The sequence below is a fragment of the Asparagus officinalis genome, chromosome 2 (genome assembly GCF_001876935.1).
Source record: "Asparagus officinalis chromosome 2, Aspof.V1, whole genome shotgun sequence".
In the NCBI taxonomy this organism is placed as follows: domain Eukaryota; kingdom Viridiplantae; phylum Streptophyta; class Magnoliopsida; order Asparagales; family Asparagaceae; genus Asparagus; species Asparagus officinalis.
Window position 1 is genome coordinate 83,124,389 of NC_033795.1, and position 22,121 is coordinate 83,146,509.

At 43.0% G+C, this 22,121-nt stretch overlaps 1 pseudogene; it reads left to right on the forward strand.

The window, feature by feature from the left end:
- Window positions 18,701–21,894, forward strand: LOC109831441 (annotated as a pseudogene).

The following is a 22,121-nucleotide window of genomic DNA, read 5'->3' on the forward strand; positions in this document are numbered from 1 at the left end:
TTTTCTTATTACAAAATTTCCAACAAACAAAAGATGGCGACTCCGCTGGGGACTAGCTTCTCTGACGAGAAAGTGGTGGCGCAATCCGACGTTCACCTCACTGGAACCACGGTCGAAACTCTTATCGTGGAATTTGACCAAGCCAAGTACGAGGAGGCCCTCTCCTCTGGATCGCTTAGCCCTAAAGTTAGGCGAGGTGCCTGTAAGAGCTCTAAAGAGGTCTTAACTGTTGTCGAGACGCCAAAGAAAGCCCTCTCCTTTGGCCAAAGCCTCAAACTTGCTCTGCAAGCTGAAGATCCCACGCCCGCTTCGACACGGCTTGTACTGGGTTGCCAAAGCCTCAAACTTGCTCTGCAAGCTGAAGATCCCACGCCCGCTTCGACACGGCTTGTACTGGGTTGTAAGAGACCGATAACAGAAAAAGACGCAACCAATGCCGACGATGCTGCTAAAGCTTTGAAACAAGCCAAGAAAAACGCCGCTCAAAGGCGGAGGAGATCCATCCGACAAACACGTCTTCGAGAAAATCAATCCCTGGTCCAACGCAAGGATTGTGTTTCCGAAGCTCTGCCCAAACAATGCGTTCATACTCCAGAACGCACCCTTCGAGGTAATGAACCAAATTATGAATCTCGGGTGATTCAACTTAAACGCAACCCTCAGTGTGCGTTGTCCAATCAAAACATAACCCTGTTAAGGGAAAACAGGCACCTCATGAGTGCGTCCAAACAAAACAAGGCCCTAAGGGGTCTGTTCCATCCACTGAACGCAGGCCAAGGCCTAGTGTTTTTAGGTCACAACGCGACCCTCGCACTTCGACTCCCGAATGCGATGTGGTCCGCCAAGTTCAAGAGAATCGACGTGGGTTTAAGATTCACGTCCACCAAGAACCAGTTTCGCCCTCTCAAAAACAGAGGATCCTATCTCCGATGAAGAGTCACTTTCAAAGCCCTGACTTGCGAGAGTTACTCTCTAGAAGAAAACCAATGCAGCAGGCAAATCATGCATGCCATTGTGAGAGGATTATTTCAGCGGTCCTCTCCGAGTGTCAATGTTGCGCACCTGAACCCCGACAATCGGTGTTTGACAGATTGGCGGATGTCGTAAGACCTATCAAGAGACGACGTCGTCATAAGAAGAAAGATTCTGAAACCGAATACCCTCAGGTCACTATCAACATGACCAGCAGAGGAAAGGCTTCGTATCCTAGCTCTGATGAATCAGAAAGGAGCCATTCCCCGACTGTTCGAGAAATATGTGACGAGTTCGAAGGAGTATATCGACGTACTCGGTCCTGGACAGGAGCTATCCGCCCAGTAGACTATCAAAAATTGGCCCAAGGAATTACAACAAGTGAGGAACACTCGGCAATAGCTGAATCCCAATCTTCAAGCTCTGTCGGAGCACAAAAAGTTTCTGTTTACATGACGACGAATCCCGAGGACATAGCTAAGAGAGTGGATGAACATCATACCATGCTCCAGGCACAACAGGAGATACTTCTCCAATTGAAGGATATGTTCGCCCAATTTCTCGCTGAAAAAGGGCAAAAACCCGAGTCTTCCCGGAGGACTACGTCAAAAGGAAAGCAGAAGGCGCACGAACACTCAGATCGTGAGGCTCACAACTTTGATTCTTCTTCTGACAATGAGAAGGAGATGGAAAAGGAGCCGCATCCTCAGTCAACCAAAGTTGATGAACTAGAAGCCCACCTTAACGCAATGGCCAACAGAAGCGAGCTTCGCGAAGAAGGAGTAATACGGCCTTACCCAGCAGAATGGGATATAGCTCCCTATCCGCCAAAGTTTAAGGCACCAACGCTACAACCTTTTGATGGTACAGGATCGCCGAACCAACACATCTACTACTTCAAGTCTCAGACCGGAGATGTGGTAGCAAATGATGCCATTTTGACACGCTTGTTCATCGGCACCCTTAAAGGTGTTGCCTTTGAGTGGTTTATGAAGCTGCCTGCTGGATCTATTCAGAAATGGGTAGATTTGGAAAGGCTTTTCTTGGCCAGATTCTTCGAGGACGATATGGAAGTCTCGGTCCCTACCCTTCTAGCCACAAAGCAAAAGAAGGGAGAATCTATTAAAGCTTATGTGGAGAGGTTTCGCAGCATGGCATTATGATGTCCATTAGGTATGACTCAATCAACTCTGGTTGAAACTTGCAGGTACAACTTGCAAACGCAGCTCCTCGCTCAGATGGGAGTAGCAGAATGTCGATCCTGGAGACAACTAGTGTCACGAGGAGAACAAGCTGAAGAGATTGTCGCTAGGGTCAAAGCTGAAGAAGAGCCACAACCCAAGCCACAGCAGCAACGCAATCAGAACAATGCCCAGCGGTCTAAAGGAAAAGAGACTTTGGCAGCTGACTACACGCAAGTACCACCGCTTACCAAGCAAGGCAAGACACCCAATCAGCAAAGAACGCCTAAGCAGTATTCATTCAAAGAAGAGCATGTGGACACTCTGTTCCAACTACTTCGGAAGAACAATAAACTGCAGCTCCCTGAAATCAGAAAGCCAGATGAAGCAGGGAAGGTAGATGACCCCAATTACTGTCGCTATCATAGGTTCTTGCGACATCCTACCAGAAAGTGCTATGTCTTCAAAGACATCCTATAAAATCTGGTAAACGCAAATGTGCTCACCTTGAAGCCCGAACAGAAGACTGTATCCACTAACCTGATTGCGATCCAGTTCGGTGACTTCCCCCTGTAGCTGCTGCAGATGGTGTCATTCCAGTACATAAAGGGGAAATGCACTTGAAGAACATCGACTTACACAAACAGAAGGACAGGAGGTTGGTCCCTCTCACTATCTCAAAAGGTGAGATCATGTGGGTCCATCCCGACCTGATTGGAGACCAGTATTGGACGAATACTTTGCCCAGACAGAGAAGAGGCAAGGCTAAGTCATCCAACATGATTAGCCCCTCTGTTAGTGAGAATAATGACCATCTTAAACCTCTCACCGACTCAGAAGAAGAGAGAATTGCCCTGGCAGCGTACCCAGAAGGCAACCCCGGCACTCGATCAGGGAAAGCTTACTTGAGAGACTACGGCCAGAGTGCTCAAGAAACCGAAGAACAGCTCCAAGATGCTGGGGGTTCTGTACCAAAGAAACCTGCTGACAAAGGGAAGCAAAAAGATCTCCGGTTCAATAAAAATCTTCACCAAGACCTTGGCGAAACGAGCGCCCCTTACCAATTCAATGTGATGGCGCAGTTGGCCAACATACCTGCCAGGATCACCCTTTATGACCTCTTGAAGTTGTCCAAAACCACCAGAGAAGCTCTGATTGAAGCCTTGAAAAACACGGAGAGTTTCATCACTCAGGTTACTCCGATTCCTGAAGCATCGGAAGATCAGCCCTGTCTGCAGTGTTCACAAGCAACCAGAAGCCTACCCTGCATATCATTCACTCAAGAAGATATGCAGGTGAAACATAAACATGATAGACCCCTGTACTACACAGGATACATTAGGTCATCAGAAATCAGCCGCGTTCAAGTCGATCCAGGCTCGGCACTCAGCATCATGCCGTACAGAGTTATGCAAGTTTTAGGGATTCCTACGCATCGGTTGCACGCTACCCAAACTACTATCTTCGGATTCAATGCTAACAGCACTCGGCCCATGGGAAAAATCAAGCTTAAATGTCAAATCGGAGATCTCAGATCCGAAGTGACTTGTTACATCATAGATGTAGACACGTCCTATAATCTGTTATTAGGACGACCATGGATTCATGCAAACCGTATTATCCCATCTACACTGCATCAAGTCATGAAATACGTCAATGATGAAGATGAAGTTCGAACCCTGATTGCGGAGAAATACCCCTTCAGAGGAGTGGAAAACTTCCATACCGATTCAGTCTTCTACTCGGAATCACAAGAGAAGGAAGATATTGACAGCGGTAATGAAGCGGATGTCGAACCAGACCCGGAAGGGAATTGTCCTTGGGAGTTGAACTTTAATGTACTTGGTCCAGTCGAGAATAATAATAATGTACCGAGTGAGGGTGAGTGGTGCATTAATGAAGATTTTATTTTGGCGTACTTGTCGGATGAATCTTTTAAAGTTGGACAAATAGAGAATGATCATAATGCAGGTACCAGCTCATGGCATACATTGCGTGCAGAACCATGCCTCACATTGCCAATTAAGTCATCATTCGCTTCCGATGAAGAAGTGGAAGATGCACAAAAGGCTTTCTTCGAAGTCCCGTCTAAAAAGAAAGGGCAAAAGCCGATCCGTCTCGGTAAAGTTAAACCTACACCACTCCGACGGGGAAGCTCAGAAGAAGATGATGGAGTTCCTCAATTTCATTACCATGAACCCAATTCTATACATTTAATGAAACGAATGGGGTATAACTTTAATGAAAAACAGGGTTTAAACTTTGGGAAAGGAAGACGAACACCAGTCCGAATGTCTCTAACCCCTGAAGGAAAACCTCCGGATTACTATCAAAGAACCGGAAGAGGCGTAGGCTACGTCACAACTTCGTCAGCCTCGGAAGATGAAATCAGTAACTACCTGCGTCACAACCATTCATCCGAAACATCCTCATATGAGTCCGACGTCAGTGTTGGACCTTTCTTTAAAAACATGACCGTGAACATGGTTTCGACCAGTCATCCAGATGAAGATGCAAGGGGTGATGAAGAATTAATCGAATTCACCGACGATCCTTGGATCAAATGCCTCAACATCTTGTGGGATATGTGCTTCGAACAGCGTGAACCACCCACTGAAGATAAAGTGATCCAGGTCAACATAGGAGATGAATCACACCCCAAGCCTATCTTTATAGCTGAGGATTTATCGTCATCCGAAAAAGAAGATCTTATATCTCTCATCCGAGAATATATAGATGTCTTCGCCTGGAATTATGAAGATATGCACGGTCTTGACCCAAGGGTTGCCATGCACCGTCTCAACATTGATCCAGACGCAAAACCCGTCAAACAACAACAACGCATGTTTCGTCCAGAGATCATGGAATCGATTGAGTCAGAAGTTAAAAAGCTTATAGACTCAGGTTTCGTTAGGGAAGAGCAACACCCAGATTGGGTGGCCAACATTGTTCCAGTTCCCAAGAAGAACGGTAAAGTCTGAATATGCATTGACTTCCGTGATCTTAACGCAGCTTGTCCAAAAGACGAATTCCTGCTTCCTATCACCGACGTCATGATCGATAACACCTGCGGTTATGAACGAATGTCTTTCATGGACGGATTCTCCGGGTACAATCAGATCAAGATGCACCCAGAAGACGAAAAGCATACTGCTTTTAGAACACCACTGGGGGTGTACTACTACACGGTGATGCCCTTCGGCCTGAAAAATACAGGTGCAACTTATCAACGTGCAATGAGTGCCATCTTCCATCAACACTTACGTAAAAAGATCGAGTGCTACGTTGATGATATAGCAGTAAAAAGCCAACATAAAGGTGATCATCTTACAGATCTGAAGATAATGTTCGAGATCATGCGAACACACCAGCTGAAGATGAATCAGACAAAATCATTCCTCGGAGTTTCAAGCGGAAAATTTCTGGGATTTATCGTTACTTCTAAGGGAATTTCCCTTGATCCAGAGAAAGTGCATGCTATCCAAGACATGCCACCTCCGAAGAATCTCAAAGAACTCAGAGGCTTGCAAGGCAGGCTGGCCTACATTCGAAGATTCATATCAAATCTTTCAGGACGTTGCCAACCTTTCTCTAAGCTCATGAAGAAAGGAGTATCCTTTGTTTGGGATGGTGAATGCCAAAAAGCATTCGAGGAGATTAAAGAGTATCTTACTCAACCGCCGGTTCTTGTAGCCCCAATAACAGGAAAGCCATTTCTGTTATATGTGAGAGCCATGGAACATTCTCTCGGAGCTTTGTTGGCCCAGAATAACGATCAGGGTCAAGAGAAAGCCATCTATTACCTAAGCAGGACTATGATCGGAGCCGAACACCGGTACAACCCAGTCGAAAAAGAATGTCTCACCTTGGTATTCGCAATTCAAAAGATGCGACATTACCTGGTTAGACAAACAATTCACGTTATCTCTAAGGTGAATCCCTTGAGAGTTCTGATGACAAAGCCATCATCTCTAAATTGCCGACTTGCAAAGTGGGCTATTCTTTTATCACAGTATGACATGCAGTTCATGCCTCAAAAGGCAATCAAGGGTCAAGCATTGGCAGATTTCTTGGCTGATCACCCGGTGCCAGGGACATCTAAGTTGTATGAAGAGTTGCCTGACGAAGTCGTTGAAACTTGCGTTACTCAAGAAACCTCGCAGGTGTGGAAATTATTCTTCGACGGGGCATCTAGAGCAAACCCTCACGGAGCAATCACTGCAGGAGTGGGGGTTGTACTCGTTTCTCCGAACAGTCACGTAATCCCAAGGGGGTTTTCCCTAATCGAACCATGCACCAACAACGTAGCCGAGTATAATGCTCTGCTATTAGGAATGCAATTTGCCGAAGCACTTAATATTTAGCACCTCGAAGCCTACGGTGACTCTCAGCTCATCGTCAATCAAGTCCGAGGAGAATACGAAGTGCGGCATGAGGATCTCATCCCGTACTATGTCGCAGTACTAAAACAAGCTGAGAAGTTTGAAGGTTTCTTTATTGAATACATTCCACGAGCTCAGAATGCTTACGCAGATGCTTTAGCCTCGCTGGCAACTTCATTAGCGCTGCCTCCAGGGACTGAAACTACAATCTCGGTAACAGGACGCGAGTTATACTACTTCAAGATATCTATGGAGGAGAGCTCCGATGAGACGACGACAGAGGAAGTCTATACAACCTCGATGGAATTTGAGGCTAGAGATTGGCGATTCCCGTATATCGACTATGCCATATACGGAATATTGCCCGAGGACCCTAAGGAAGCGGCCACTATCAAACGAAAGGTCCTCCAGTTCTATTATGATGCGGTTTCTCAAACCCTATACCGTAAATCACATGACGGAGTTTTGCTTCGATGTCTTTCCCGGAAGGAAGCGAAAGAGGCCCTCAAAGAAGCTCACGACGGAATATGCGGGGCTCATCAGCCCGGAGCTAAATTAGGAGATCGTCTTCGATGAATCGGCTATTATTGGCCAAAGATGTCGCAGACACAGCAGACTATGCCAAACGTTGTCATGAATGCCAGATTCATGGTGATTTTATCCATCAAGCGCCAGGAAACTTACATCCTACGTCGGTGTCTTGGCCCTTTGAAGTATGGGGTATGGATATCGTCGGTCCAATTTCTCCTCCGACCTCTAAAGAACATCGGTTCATTTTGGCCGTGACTGACTATTTCTCCAAATGGGCAGAGGCAATTCCACTAAAACAAGTCAAGACTTCAAATGTGATTAAGTTCATCAACCACCATGTCGTCTACCGTTTTGGAGTTCCGAGACGAATAGTTCACGACAACGGGACACAGTTTGTCAGCTTTGGATTCCAGAGATTTTGTGATAAATTCAGAATTCAAAGTGTCGCATCTACGGCATATTATCCGCCAGCGAACGGCCTTGCGGAAGCCTTCAACAAAACCATCGTGAAACTTCTTAAGAAATTCGTTTCTAAAAGCCGACGTGATTGGGACGAAAGACTTGGCGAGTGTTTGTGGGCCTACCGAACAACAGTGAGGACCTCTACCAGAGCTACGCCGTTCTCCTTAGTATACGGCTGTGAAGCTGTATTACCACTTGAGATTCAAATCCCTTCTCTGAGAGTCGCAATTACAACGGGACTAACCGAGGAAGAAAAACATCAGCGGCGTCTGCAAGAACTTGAAGCCCTAGACGACAGGCGACTTCAAGCTCAACAACAGATTGAATTGTACCAAGCCCGTATTTCTAAAGCCTACAACAAAAAGGTTAAAGAGCGGGTCTTCAAGAAAGGCGATCTAGTTTTGGCTAATCGACGACCTATGGTGATGACTCACAAAACCAAGGGGAAGTTTAATCCCAAGTGGGAAGGACCTTTTGTGATAGAGACAGTCTACTCCAACGGAGTCTATCGTCTCATCGATAAGAAAGGCGACTGACTTATGATGCCAATTAATGGGAAGTTTCTCAAGAAATATTACCCGTAATTTGCAAGGCTCTTAAGTCTAACTGGGGGTTGATTACTAAATGATTGTTCGACCAAATTGTTCTCCTACCTTGTACGCCGTCAAGTTAACATTACACCTCTGACGATTTAAAGATTATTTTAATAATAAAAGAATTTTCCGAAGTCTTTCAGATAGCTATCAGCATAATCTGTTTGGTGAAAAAGTCCCAATTTTGACTGCGTTCAGTCCTCTTGAACGCAAGACCTATGGCTGCGTTCAAAACAAGTCTACAGCGGCGTTTCAAGTCCCACGACTGCAAGACCTGACTGCGTTCAGCCCTCCTGAACGCAAGTCCTACGGCTGCGTTCAAAATAGCTGCGGTTCAAGTCTTACAGCTGCAGACCCTGACACTGCGTTCGCATCAACGAACGCATAACATGATCATTTCAAACTTCCAGAAGGTACTCTACAAACTAGAAGAAATCAAGTTTTTCTAAAAGACCAGACTTATGACTATAATCCAAGTCTTGAAGTCGCGGTCAAACCTGTTTGACAAAGCCAGATGTCCTCAATAGACCTGTGTTCAAATCATTCAGACACAAGGGAATAATTTTTCAGACCACAGGAAAGACTATATCATTTCAAGAGATGTCCACAGTTCATCACAGGCAAAAGTAATAATTGTCACGAGAGTACCAAAAAGTTATTACAGACTAAAAAGTTATTTAATAAAAAAAGGGGGTTCTTGAAGGGAAAAGGATGTAAGGCGGGCTTTAGCCTGAGCTATACGTGCAACATGCTTGGCTCTAACCTCTGCTTCAGCCCTCCCCCTCAATTCTTCAGCAGTGACAGCAGCAGCACCAACTTCTGATCGCAAAGCCTGAAGAGCCTCCTCTATCTCAGGCTTCAAGTCAGCGCTCTGCAGTTTCTCTAAGGTTTCCACAGTACGTCTGAACAAGTAAACCTTCTTGGCGCAGTGATCAGTCCAGCTGTGATTGAGACGTTCAAGCAAGTCCATCACGTCAAAGAACGAATCTAGAAAATCTGAAAATGGAGCCCATCCTTGCTCAGAGATGAGGTATGCTTGCTTCACCATGTTCTCCAGGAGCTCTGTGAGGAAGTGCACGCTCTCGAAGTCTGGGGCGAATACTTTACCACGAGGAACCATAGCAAGGGGTGTAATCAGAGGGGCATCCTCTTGGAGCACTCCTTCTCCTTCGTCATCAGAAACGATAATAGGCTCAGCAGCAGAAGCCTCACCTGTCAACAAAGCCAGCACAAATTTAGTAAATCTTTGGGGCAACTGAATTCGAACGCAGGAGTTTAGACCTGCGTCAAAATCAGTTTGAATGCAAGGAGTCTAGACTTGCGTCCAAGATTAAGGGATTGACCCTTTGTCTTACCATCAAACACAAAAAGTTCTGTTTTACGTTCAAAATCCAAACAGTTCTTATCAACAAACACAGGAACTTTTCTGTGTGTTCAACAGTGAGGGTTCGATTCTTCTTTACAACAATGGACACAAAAACTTCTTTTATCATCCAAAATCAAAGAGATGAACAGTTTTCATCAAGAAACATACAAGTTCTTATCAAGATCGATGAGACGAATCCTATTCGTCATCATCAACCAGAATTCATCCAAAGAATTTCTGGAAAATTTATCGACAAAGAATGCTTAAACGAAGAAGGCAGCGAGACTTACCTCGATGACTAGGCGTCGGAGGCGTCGACGGCGACCCAGAGGTGGACCCAAAAGCATCCTTCGACGGCGGTGGAAAGTGCGCCATCTGTTCATCGTCACTCGAGCAAGATTTCTGGGAAGCCATGGCCAGAGGACAAGACAAAGAACTAACGAGAAGAAACTCGTTTGGGAGTTCAAGAAAGAAGCTTAAACGTTAAAGCCTCTTGACATGACTAATCAACCCTATTTATAAATAATTAATGACGGTGCAGAGTTCCAAGACTCCCGACGGGTGTGGTCTCTTCGTCATCATTGCAATCGTTTGAACTTTCGATTAGACGCAGGACGAATCCCTGCGTCCATAAAGCCAGGCTGAACGCAACAATCTAGAGATGCGTTCTTCCAAAAATACGCAGCTCCACTTAGGAGCATGAACGCAGGGGGTACCCCTATTTCCAGAATCAGATTTTTGGAAAATATGCTGCTTGAGTTTAAAATTTCTGCTGAACTTAAACAAAGTAGTAGACAAAGTCTTTCCAAAGCTAACATTAAACTCATGGTGAGTTTCATTCCTACAGAATTTGAACTCCATCTTCAAAGTTGCTCCGATCGCAACACTTCTAACTTATCGACTCTCATCAATAGAGCGATAAGTCCTCAAAGTTGCTCCGATCGCAACACTTCTAACTTATCGACTCTCATCAATAGAGCGATAAGTCCTCAAAGTTGCTCCGATCGCAACACTTCTAACTTATCGACTCTCATCAATAGAGCGATAAGTCCTCAAAGTTGCTCCGATCGCAACACTTCTAACTTATCGACTCTCATCAATAGAGCGATAAGTCCTAAAAGTTGCTCTGATCGCAACACTTCTAACTTATCGACTCTCATCAATAGAGCGATAAATCCTCAAAGTTACTTCGATCGCAACACTTCTAACTTATCGACTCTCATCAATAGAGCGATAAGTCCTAAAAGTTGCTTCGATCGCAACACTTCTAACTTATCGACTCTCATCAATAGAGCGATAAATCCTCAAAGTTACTTCGATCGCAACACTTCTAACTTATCGACTCTCATCAATAGAGCGATAAGTCCTCAAAGTTGCTCCGATCGCAACACTTCTAACTTATCGACTCTCATCAATAGAGCGATAAGTCCTCAAAGTTGCTCCGATCGCAACACTTCTAACTTATCGACTCTCATCAATAGAGCGATAAATCCTCAAAGTTGCTCCGATCTCAACACTTCTAACTTATTGACTCTCATCAATAGAGCGATAAGTCCTCAAAGTTACTCCAAACGCAACACTCCTACCTTATTGACTCTCGTCAATAGAGCGATAAGTCCTCAAAGTTGCACCGATCGCAACACCTTCCACTTGTCGACTCTTAATAATAGAGCGACGGGACCACAAAGTGTGTCACGGTAATATTACATCCCTGGCACTTACAGGATTCTTCCAGTATTTAAGACGAAAAGCACAATACAGGAGGAATAAATAGTTGTTGTCGCAATATCAAACCGATATTCCATTGTTCCATGTCAAAACATGATATGAAAAAGAAACAATGAAAAGCCAAAAAGACAACACTATCCTTATTCAAAAGAAAGCAAGGTGACCTAAAACAAGTATTGTTCCTACCAAAAGAACGATACAAAAATAGGCTCATCAGTTCATCAGACTGAATGAGGCAAGCTGAGATTTAATATCAGAAAGTTTCTCTTCGTGATCAGCTCGCACCAGCATTTCAGCCCGTTTCCGAAGCTCATCCTCACTAGACAGCATGGCAGCTACCTCCTTCTTAGCCTCCTCCAGAGCACCAGCTTTGGCACGGTAATTCACCAGGGAAGCAGCACTTTTGACGTTGAGCTCAGTGACAATAGATTCTTCTCGTTTGAATTGGGCCTTCATCCTGGTCAATTCCACCTCAGCAGCAGCGATCTTCTCTCGTAAATTTTCCAAATAGGTGTTTGAAAGCGCCAGTTCAACTTGTTTTTGAGCGTGTAGCTGCTGCAGTTGTTCCACCTCAACCTCCGTCTCTGCTATATGATGTCGAGCGATTTCATACTTACTGAGTTCTTCGGCTCGAATATTCTCAAAAGCAGATGCAATTTGTGCTTGGATGTCAGCACGACCTAGGGCCTCCAAGACCCTTAGCTGTCCCTCTAGGCGTGAGATGGCTTCCGCGCAATGTTGAACAACATCGACCTCGCCTACGAACTTGAGGTTGTTCAAACCATTTGTGAGCATAGGCTTGTAGGTATCAAAAGTATCTCGCCCTACCAGCACAACCTCAATCACTTTCTTGGTAAGACTTTCCAAATAGCCAAGAGAAATTTTGAGAAAATCCGGCACGTCCGTAGGACTCGAAGCGACGATAGGAGACGGTACAGAAACTTCTGAAGATGCAAAGCCAAGTAAAAGATCGGCATGTGATTTCGGTGTAGTGGCTTGGGAAGGAGTGCCAATATCCAGCTGAGATGGGCTCAATTGCAAAGCCATCAGTTCTCCCATTTGAGACGACCTTGGCGCATCTACAACCTCCGTAGAAGCTAAAGAAATTGTCAATAAAGTCGTCGGTGGGAGAGTCGTCGTTGAGGTCTCCAAACGAGGTGGCTCTGACACCTCAGCCGGTAATAGCATAAGTTGTTGCGATGAAGGAGGGGTGACAGTACTCGCCTCATGTATCATAGGATCTGCATGAGAAAATTGTTTAAATGCAAATTAAAAATTAGTTGAACCGAAACGAACGATACTTACCCGCAAGAGGTAGGGGAATGTAGGGTGACACTTTGTCAGAGAAGGATGGTGGTGGAATATCCCAGTCATCGGGATCATCGCTGTCATCACCCAGGTTGTCATTATTCCCTTCATTCCCACTTCGGTCACCATCATCATCCGTGGCATCTGCACCATCACTATGATCCATAGGTTCCTCTTCGCTTACGGGAGGAAACGTTGGCACATCTTCAGTGACAGTAGGCTTTGCTATGATTCCAGTAGTAGGACTAGGCTGTGAGTCACCTACAATTGGCAATAACACAGAAGTGGAAGGAGACTTGTCCGTTATTAAGTCTTGCTAGGCAACCTCTGGAGGTTCTTGGACATGAGGTATGTCTTCTGCAACATGAGAGGCAGTAGAGGCAGTATCATGAAGCGTGTCGTCGAGGACAAACTCTGCGCCCCCTGCAAAAGATTCATCTCCATGCTCTTCTCCGTGCAATGAATGAGCAGAAGAATCATGGCCTCCTAAAGCAGGACCAACCGTGGGGAGACCCAGCCGAGGCGAGAGATCCATAGCAGTCGATTCTTGTTCCTCTTCTTCGATACGCCATGCTTTCTGAGCATCCGACATAAGTTTGGAAGCAGGGGGTTCGAGTGCTAACTTCCGACGAGCTCTTTTGTCATACTTGGCTTCGTCAACCGGCCCTAGCGCTCTTTTTCCAAGAGCGCTCTTACTCTGAGTCAGAACTCTTGAGGGTTCCACCGTGTGAGTATCCGGCACCCTTACCTCTTCCTGAGCTCACTCCGGTGACTGTTGCCGTTCGCCCTCCGTAATTGACTTCTCATATGACAAATATTCGTTGGCACCCCGGGCACGGAACCTTTTAGCATCTCTTTTCGAAGCATACCATTTGCGGATGGCCTTCAAACAAGAGGTGTTCATATTGTAGGCTGAAATCTGAGAAGCGGCCTGGTACCAGGTACAGAAGCTCAAAGAGGTACGAGTATTGGGCATCTTATGGGGAAGTTGGAATTTTGCTCCGGTACAACCAGCCACTGAGTAGTACCAAGCTCTTGCTCCTTCATACACATTACCTGTGTACGCAAGAGTAGGGTTTGGGTTCCCAACATAGAGCTGATCATAACCAAATTGCCGAGAGAAGCGATAAGGCTGATATAGTTCAATAAAGCATTTCCTCCCTTGGCGAAAAATAAGATAGCCCGGACGAATGTTTATGAGCCACCAAAAGGCACCCCTGCTAAGCATGGTGAAAGAATTCGGTCCCGGAGTGTCTTGATGAAGTTCTCCATACGCGCCGCCCTCGAAAGCGGGAAACTTGCAAGCAATCTCGTAATTATAATCCCGTCTCAATATTTCACGGAATTTAACTTGATACCAACCAGCCCATTCAGAGGTTTCTAATTGCTGAACAAGAGGAGTTGAAGCGCCACTTGATTCGGGGGTTGTCATTATCGGAGGACAGTGCAACACGAACCAAGATACCAAATAAATGTATGGCATCGGCACTCGAGGAGTGGGGGTTTGAATGATAGTCTTCCCGTCAGAATCCACTTTCTTGACAGCAACAAATTCGGAAGATAGTTCCCGCAAACCACTTTGTAAGCAGCACACCATGGCTGAAAGAAGATTCAAGGGTCGTCCATAAGCCAAGAGAACGGCGGGATACAAAACTTCTACTGTAATAGCATCCACTGGCCTTGTGGGGACCACACAACGCTTCAACCAAAGAGTTAGAAAACCAGCAAACAAAGCCATGTCGGAGATTGGAACTTCTGCCTGATAGTGGAAACTTTCAAACGTGGTAAACGCCGGGAAGACATCCTCCTCAACCTCGCAAGTATAATGAGAAGTTGCGTCATTGATACGTTCCGTGATTTCCTCAAGGGTACTGGCCGCTATAATGAGAGGTGGTGTCGTTGATGCGTTCTGTGATCTCCTCGAGAGTACTGGCGACTAAACGAGTCACCTCAGCCTCCTTGTCCCACAAGTTTCGGAAAAGATACTCCGTCCATTGTCCTTGTTTTACACCGCTTGCTCTTTTGCCAGTAGTTTGCGCACATATCTGGAAATGGCACATCAATTCCCAGTAAGTATTGTAGATTTCGGGAGCACTATTTTTCAGGATCTCTAATTCCCTATTGCCGGGAACAAACTCTTCATACGGCAGCTCACCAAAGGATAATCCAGAAATCTTGAACATCTCATGAAGAGCGAAGCCCAATTCACCAACTGGGGTGAAAAAAGTGCCGGTGTGAGGGTTGTAGAATTCCAACATAGCGAAGAGTCCGCTGTAAGGGAAATGTCGTTGGAGTGCTCTTGGAATTCCTTTCATCCTATCGGATATGAATGTAATATGCCGCGTCCCCACACTAGGGATATGATATCTAATGCATGCAAAAAACCAAGCCCAATTCTCTGTATTTTCAACATCAACCACTGCGAATGCTAAAGGAAACAACCCGCCATCCGCGTCAACTCCGGTTGCAACAAGCAAAACGCCTTTGTATTTACCATATAAGTGAGTTCCATCAATGCTAAGAAGAGGACGGCAATGACGAAACCCCTCAATACAGGGCCCAAATGCCCAAAATACACCGGTGAACCGCCGTTCTCCGCCATCAACGGGGTCCGAAGATACTTCGTAGACAGTCCCCGGATTTTCTCTTTTGAGTGCTTCAAGATAATGAGGTAAGATCTCATACGATTTATCCCAATCCCCGAATATTTTTATCATCGCCTTCCTCCTAGCATTCCAACACTTGTGATATGATACATCCAAGTTGGTGGCTTTATGCACTAAAAGACGGATATCTTTCGGCCTTAGATCAAGATCCTCCCTCAGATGCGGTAAAATCAATCGATATATAAAAGAAGAGGACGCATTCTTGTTATTCATCTCTAATCGAGGATTGCTACAAGTGTGGAGTCCATTGTATGCCGTGATTTTGAATTGCCCACCTACTCTTGAACCCGAGCGTGAATTAAGCTTCCACGGACACCTCGCATTGCCGTCGTGGTGTCCACTATTATCTTCGACATCGTCATCTTTGCGATAGAAACAAACCACATTATAGCTTGTAGTATTATTTTTGGTTGGCCTGAACTTCACATTTTTTGCAATGGAATACGTGCGAATAGCATGGATCAATTTCTCCTTACTCTCGTAAAGATCTCCCTTGATGAATGAGAAGTCCTCGGCCTGTGTATCAACACCGCTATTAGTGCCAATAGGAACACTTTCCATCGCGGAGTTATCAATCCATTCATCTCCTTGAAGTTCATCGGGCGGCGGATCCTCTAAGCCGACATACTCATTATTAACATAACATCCGTCGATATGTTGGTTTTCCCCATCATCACGATCTATCAAGGTCATGCTATTAATTTGTAATCTCCCCTCTTCATCATCATTCTCGGATTCAACACTTGCATTATCTTCTTGAATTCCCGTGTTAGTATCGAAAGCATTCGAAGTGCCCACGAACGAAGGACCGCTCATGTATTGTGATTGTGTCCAACATTCATCTTGTTGAGGAGATAAAAAGCCTACAGAATCAACTTCAGGATCCTCCAACATGCGGGAATACATTCCTTCGTAGTGCAACGATTTGCCCAAATCTCTCTGATGTTTTTCAATGAACAATTCGACCGAACGCTTCTCGTCGTGTAAGACATGAATGAGACCCATATCGTAGTCACTTGATATTTGAATGCCACTTGTTCTGTTCCCCTGAGGTGCATTTGATCAACAAAATTTTTGGATTCCAAAGTGTTTTGAAAATTCGTCCCAGTCAACCGCGAACTTTCGAAAACTTTGGAGGGGGTTCTGTAGGCTGTCTAAAATAATAATAATAATAGATAGCTGATTCTCCATCAAACACTGGTGATGGAAGTTACAATCTGACGACTTCCAGAAGGCTACAATTTGAAGACTTTCACATATCAAAGAGCTAAAGCAAAGATTACAAAACGACGATCTTTAGCAACACTCTGACAGAAAGAGATTACAAGTCAACGATCTCTTCAAACCAAGACGTGGAAGTCCTCCCAGCGTACCGTCGTCAAGATACGATACCAATTCAATCACCTATGCAGCTTCAACCGCTGCAAACACGAATGCATCTTCTTATGTGAGATGATTGATCTTGATGGCTGCGACAACAACATGACTAATATTATTAGCAATTATTAGAGGTGCTGACGAGCAGTATAATGATGTTCGACACACTGAGGAGCACATGGTTAAACCATGTAAAGAAATCTTAGTGGAGATCGTAACCTGCAGTTGATAGAGCATTATTGAGATGCCTCAATTATCACAAATGACCTGAATAGGACCTCCTCTACTGGTCATTGGTGTCATCCATATATAAAGACAAACACAGCTCCAACCGCTGCCAAATATAGCTCAAACGCAGCTCCAATCGCTGCCAAGCACAGTCCAGACGCAGCTCAAATCAACCGCTGAACGCAGCTCAAATCAGCCGCTGAACGCATCTCCAACCGCGTCGATCGCAGCTTTATACTGCTGCCAAACGCACCTTCAAACATAGAAGAACGCAACTCAATATCGCTGCAGAACGCACCTTCAGATGCTGCGCCAGAACGCATGTTAAAGTTCTGACATGTTCAAACGCGATCCAGGCAGTTTCAAAAACCGCTCATCACCCACGATCTGGGGAGTGGTTTTAGTGGGTCGTTACACCTGATTAATGGGGTAACTAAACCCCCATTTAGGCGCGGATTATGGGGGCAGTTACACCCCTAATCCCCCTATAAATATCAACAAACTCAACAGAGTGAGAGATCGGATTTTTAATAATCAGATCGAGGGGCTGGATTTTTGGAGATCGGATTTGGATCACTTGGAGAGGATCTTTCGATCAGATTTTCCAGAATCAGAAAAAGAGGATTGACTCCTTACACAGTCTGGGGAATCAACAAACAGAGGAGTTCTAAACCGTCGATACTTGGCCTATTAACCGAATTATTTTCGGTTTGAACAACTCTATTACTAGAGTTTGTTGCTTGTTTTGAATCACGAAACTCATCAAGAGTTATCAACCAGACAAGACCGTTGTTCCAGTGAGTATAGATATTCAGATCGTCAACGAGAAGTAAACTCGACGCGAACATTCGAGGGAGGCATCTCATCGCTACCAAGAAGAACCCAGAATTAAACAAATGAGAGAATCCCGATCATTCTCTTCTCTTTTGTAATCAGGAATCCAATTGTAATCGAGAGTTGAGAGAGTTGTAATCATTCTTTTTCTAAGCAGTTAGAGAGAATAAAATCAAATACATTTCTTTCATTCATTTTTCTTATTACAAATTTTCCAACAAACAGTCACCGAGGAACCAAAACAAACGCCGATCAAAGAAGGCCAAAAACAATCAAATATCAATGCACAAACACAAACACCAATTTTAACGTGGTTCGGCAATTGCCTACGTCCACGGGGCAAGAAGGGGCGAAAAGCCAAATAAATATTGATTGTTACTAATTTTTACATTTAGGTAGTAACTCTAATTTCCACATTAATTGATAATTTCACCTCTAAATACGCAAAATTATTTAATACGTCTTCACAAAATTCGTAAATAATTCACAATTAAATTCTAAAATCTAATTTATATCATACATATGTAAAATCTAATTTTTCTTCACAAAATCTAAATAATTCACAATTAAATTCTAAACTCTAAATACAATAATTTTCAAAATTATTGATAATATTCCCTCTAATTTCACAAAATTATTGATAATTTACACACTAATTCTTCACAAATTTCACAAAATTATTGATAATTTTCCCTCTAATTTTCACATTTATTGATAATTTCCCATCTAATTTTCACATTTCTTCACAAAATTCGTAAACAATTCACAATTAAATTCTAAAATCTAGATTTCTACATGTAATCACAATCAAATAGTGAGAGAGTTTTAAACGAAAATTAAACTTCACGGGAGTTGAACTCCCGTGAAGTTTAATTTCCCCATAAACTTCACGGAAGTTGAACTCCCGTGATGTTTCGGAGAACTTTTCACAAAAACCGACCTGTTTTTAGCGCTAGGCTGAAAACAGGTCGGTTTTTGCAATTATTTTCAAAAGGGGTCGGTTTTTACAAATAAAATCCTAAAACGGTTGGTTTTGAAAATTTGTCCATACTCTCTCTCATGCCCTCCCTCACCCACAACCACACCTCCTCAACTGGAAGCCTCAGCGCCCCCCCTTCGATCTTCGACTTCATCAAGCCAGCTCTTCTCCTCTCGCCTCCTCCTCCTCCTCACTATCCTCCCTCTAACCCTAGCTCTCTTCGCCTTCATCCTCCAATGGCGTGGAGGCCTCGACGACCCCGCGTCGAGGTGGCCCCTCGACAACCAGAAGTTTCCTGGGATGGATAATAGTCCTCTGGGATCGTCGTTGTCGACGACTCACGCGATTTCGTCGTCATCGAGCTCTTCGAATTGTCTCCAGATCCTTGGACGGAGCGGGTCGTCATCGTTTCCTTATTATAGGGGTTGGAATTTTGATTTGGAGAAGAATCTGAGACCTAAGGTGAGATTTTGGAGGTTTTGAATTTTGGATCTGAGAGATTTCGCTTTTTAGGAGGCGTTAGGCTTGGCTTTTCCTTTAATTTTTTAGTTTGTTTACTACTATGTTGGTTATCGGTTTAAAATTATGGAATTTGGGTTAATCGTTTTCTTTAGAATCTAATATGTTTTTAAAATAAAATGAATTGATGTAAGACTTTAATTTCGGCATCTGTTTATTAACTGCTAAGACGGCCTTTTCTCTTATTTGGGGACGATGAAGCTTGACGAACTACTATTTATATGTCAATTTGTAATGAATATTATTTGAATTTTCTTTTGTTTTGTTAATTGTTCTTCTGGACATAAGCAATAAATAGCTTTCAAATCATGATCTGGCTCAAGTTTTATACTTTTTGATCTCTTGAACTATGTGAATAGTTCATTTGCATAGTTTCTTCTGCTTGCTCAGTGCTGAAACTTGGAGGCTAACTTTCATTCTTCGACGTGTTAGATATAATCGAATTCGCAAATAATTTAATGTTACTTCTTGTTTCACATCAATGTCTAATTTTTATAGGCTAATCTATTCTGATGATTCATGTTAATGTAAACTTTCAGATATGCATTACGTTGAGTACTTCAGCTAGCTTATAGAGCAAGTTCTGCCCTGGATGTTTTACCACAAGGTTCTTAGAGTGATAAACTTCTTTCTGTTTGTAGAAGGAAAGGCTGCAAAACCCGATCTTTCAACAGTTCTAGAATCTATTCCTGTATGTTATCTTTCAACAGTTTTAGAATCTATTCCTGTATGTTTCTTCATCCTTCTTTGGCCTGATATTAAAGAATTTATTTTTAGCTATTTGGCATTTTGCATAATTCTCACTCAAAATAGTGATTATAACTTCATGTTTTTGTGTATTGCCATTGTTTGGTAGGGGGTAAAAGTGATCTACAGAACTAGAGAACTCGAGGATAAACAGGCTAAGAGGTTAGTTCAAGTTACTACATGGCATGAAATTCTTTATACGAGGATATGATTGTCTTTGGAAATATGCTTAAGCAAAAGTACAACCAAGTTTCAATTATTGTGGCTAAGAAATTTATTTAATGCTCATCATTCAGTTCATGATATAATGGGTTGAATGTTGGTCATACGTTGTACAATTATCAATCATATCCATGCATAATGCTAAAAATATAAGCAAGATTTTAGTTTATCAAAAATTGTAAGCAATCATCGCAGACGGTCAACAATTTTAAGGGCAAGTCTTCATCGTGTAGTTCATCAGTTGTGGTACACATAATTTCATATTTTAGTTCCTTTATGATCTCAGCATCTATTTATTGTTTAATGTGTCTGTGCTACATTTTCATATATCCATATTCAAGAATTAAAAAAAAAACTAGAAGAAGAGTTTCACAGTCACACCAATCTTTGCTATATTAGATAATGGTCCGCTGCATTCATGTGCATTTGTTATTAGTTCTACACAGCTAAATCACTCGTAGTTTCTTGAAGATCTCCTACTTAAGTTCCAGGCTTCTGAGATATGACAAGGCGCCACGAGTTCAAGCGTTGTCACCGACATTATTAGATTCTTTTCCCCCCTATATTGGGAGAGGTGGGTAGGATCCATCGATATTAAAAAAATGTCTCTCTTTTCGTCTAACTTTAGGTGTTTACTTTACCACTTGCTTGAGCACTAATCTAGATTCTCATGAATAAGTATGAGTATACAATATAAATATGTGGATACCCTTTTATGAATTCTTCATGTATATGGAAGTTAAATAATAATTCACACTGTGAAAACTTATAACTCAATCATCAATGAAATCCATCATACATTTATATAGAAATACATCTGATTCAAGAGCTCATCATATATTCCAATCCCATATACGGCCAAAACACACCAAACAGAACTCTTTTGTATGTGTATATTATTACAAAACTAGATATGGATTGGATCCCTATAAATAATTCTATGCATACTCAAGAGAGTCATAGATGATACTTATTCAATAAAAATATGATTTTCTTCATGTAGTAAAATCTGGGATTTTACGGGCAATATTTTCTTCATAGATCCCAAGATGCGAAAGGGGTTGTTCTGTTTGAAAAATTGAAGAGTTCTTTAGACCTATGGATTAGAGCTCGATTATATTTAAATGTTTTTTTTCCATTACGGAGGAAGACTTTATCATTGGTGATTGTGTTCCTAGAATCTTGTTTTATAATATTTACATGTTAATTTAACTTGAAAATCGTCAGCTGAATTTGTTACTTCTGTCTTGCAGCTTCCATACCATTTCTCTTTTTTTTTTTTGGGATAAGTACATGGTCTTGAATTTTGGAGATCTTCATTGACCAGTTCTATTACTACGATATTCTCAGTATCCGAGTGCAGTTGGAATTGGCACCATAACTGTTTAGATTTGTCATGTAGTCCACTAAAATGAGCATATGAATATATGTTTTCCTTAAATAGAAGGGGTCAATATACTCCTGAGGGCTTAGGGAGCATGGATTTTCCCTTCAAAAGTACTCTCTACCTTTTTAGTTTTTGTCTAATGAACTGTATTTCACTGGAATTGCTTTAAAAAAAAGAACTGTGCTGGAGCATAGTAGTTATTTACTTAGTTTTGGCAGTAGTGATGTCTGATTACTACTTTCTTTGAAAGATGTAGCCTTTTGTAATTGTTGATAAGTTATTGGAATATCTGTTGGGGGCATGTGATAGTGGTTACCGTTTTCCTCCTAATGTGTTTTCCCCTTAAATTTGTAGTCGTATTTGGAACGAGATTGTTCAATTCGAACCACTTACGAACATAACATGTGCATGATGGATGATTCCATGTGTATGCCATGTAAAATCTGCTTAACTCTACTCCGCTCACGCTTATATTATAATGAGATCTGTGATGCCTTGTAATGGGTATTCCACTCACCTTTGTCGGTCTCCTTGTTGGCTAACCTTAACCTTGCAGTGAGCTTCTTGTTTCTATTTTCTCTGTCATTGCATCTCTCTTAAAAGAGTTTCTTTGAGACATTGTTTTAACTTCATAGAAAT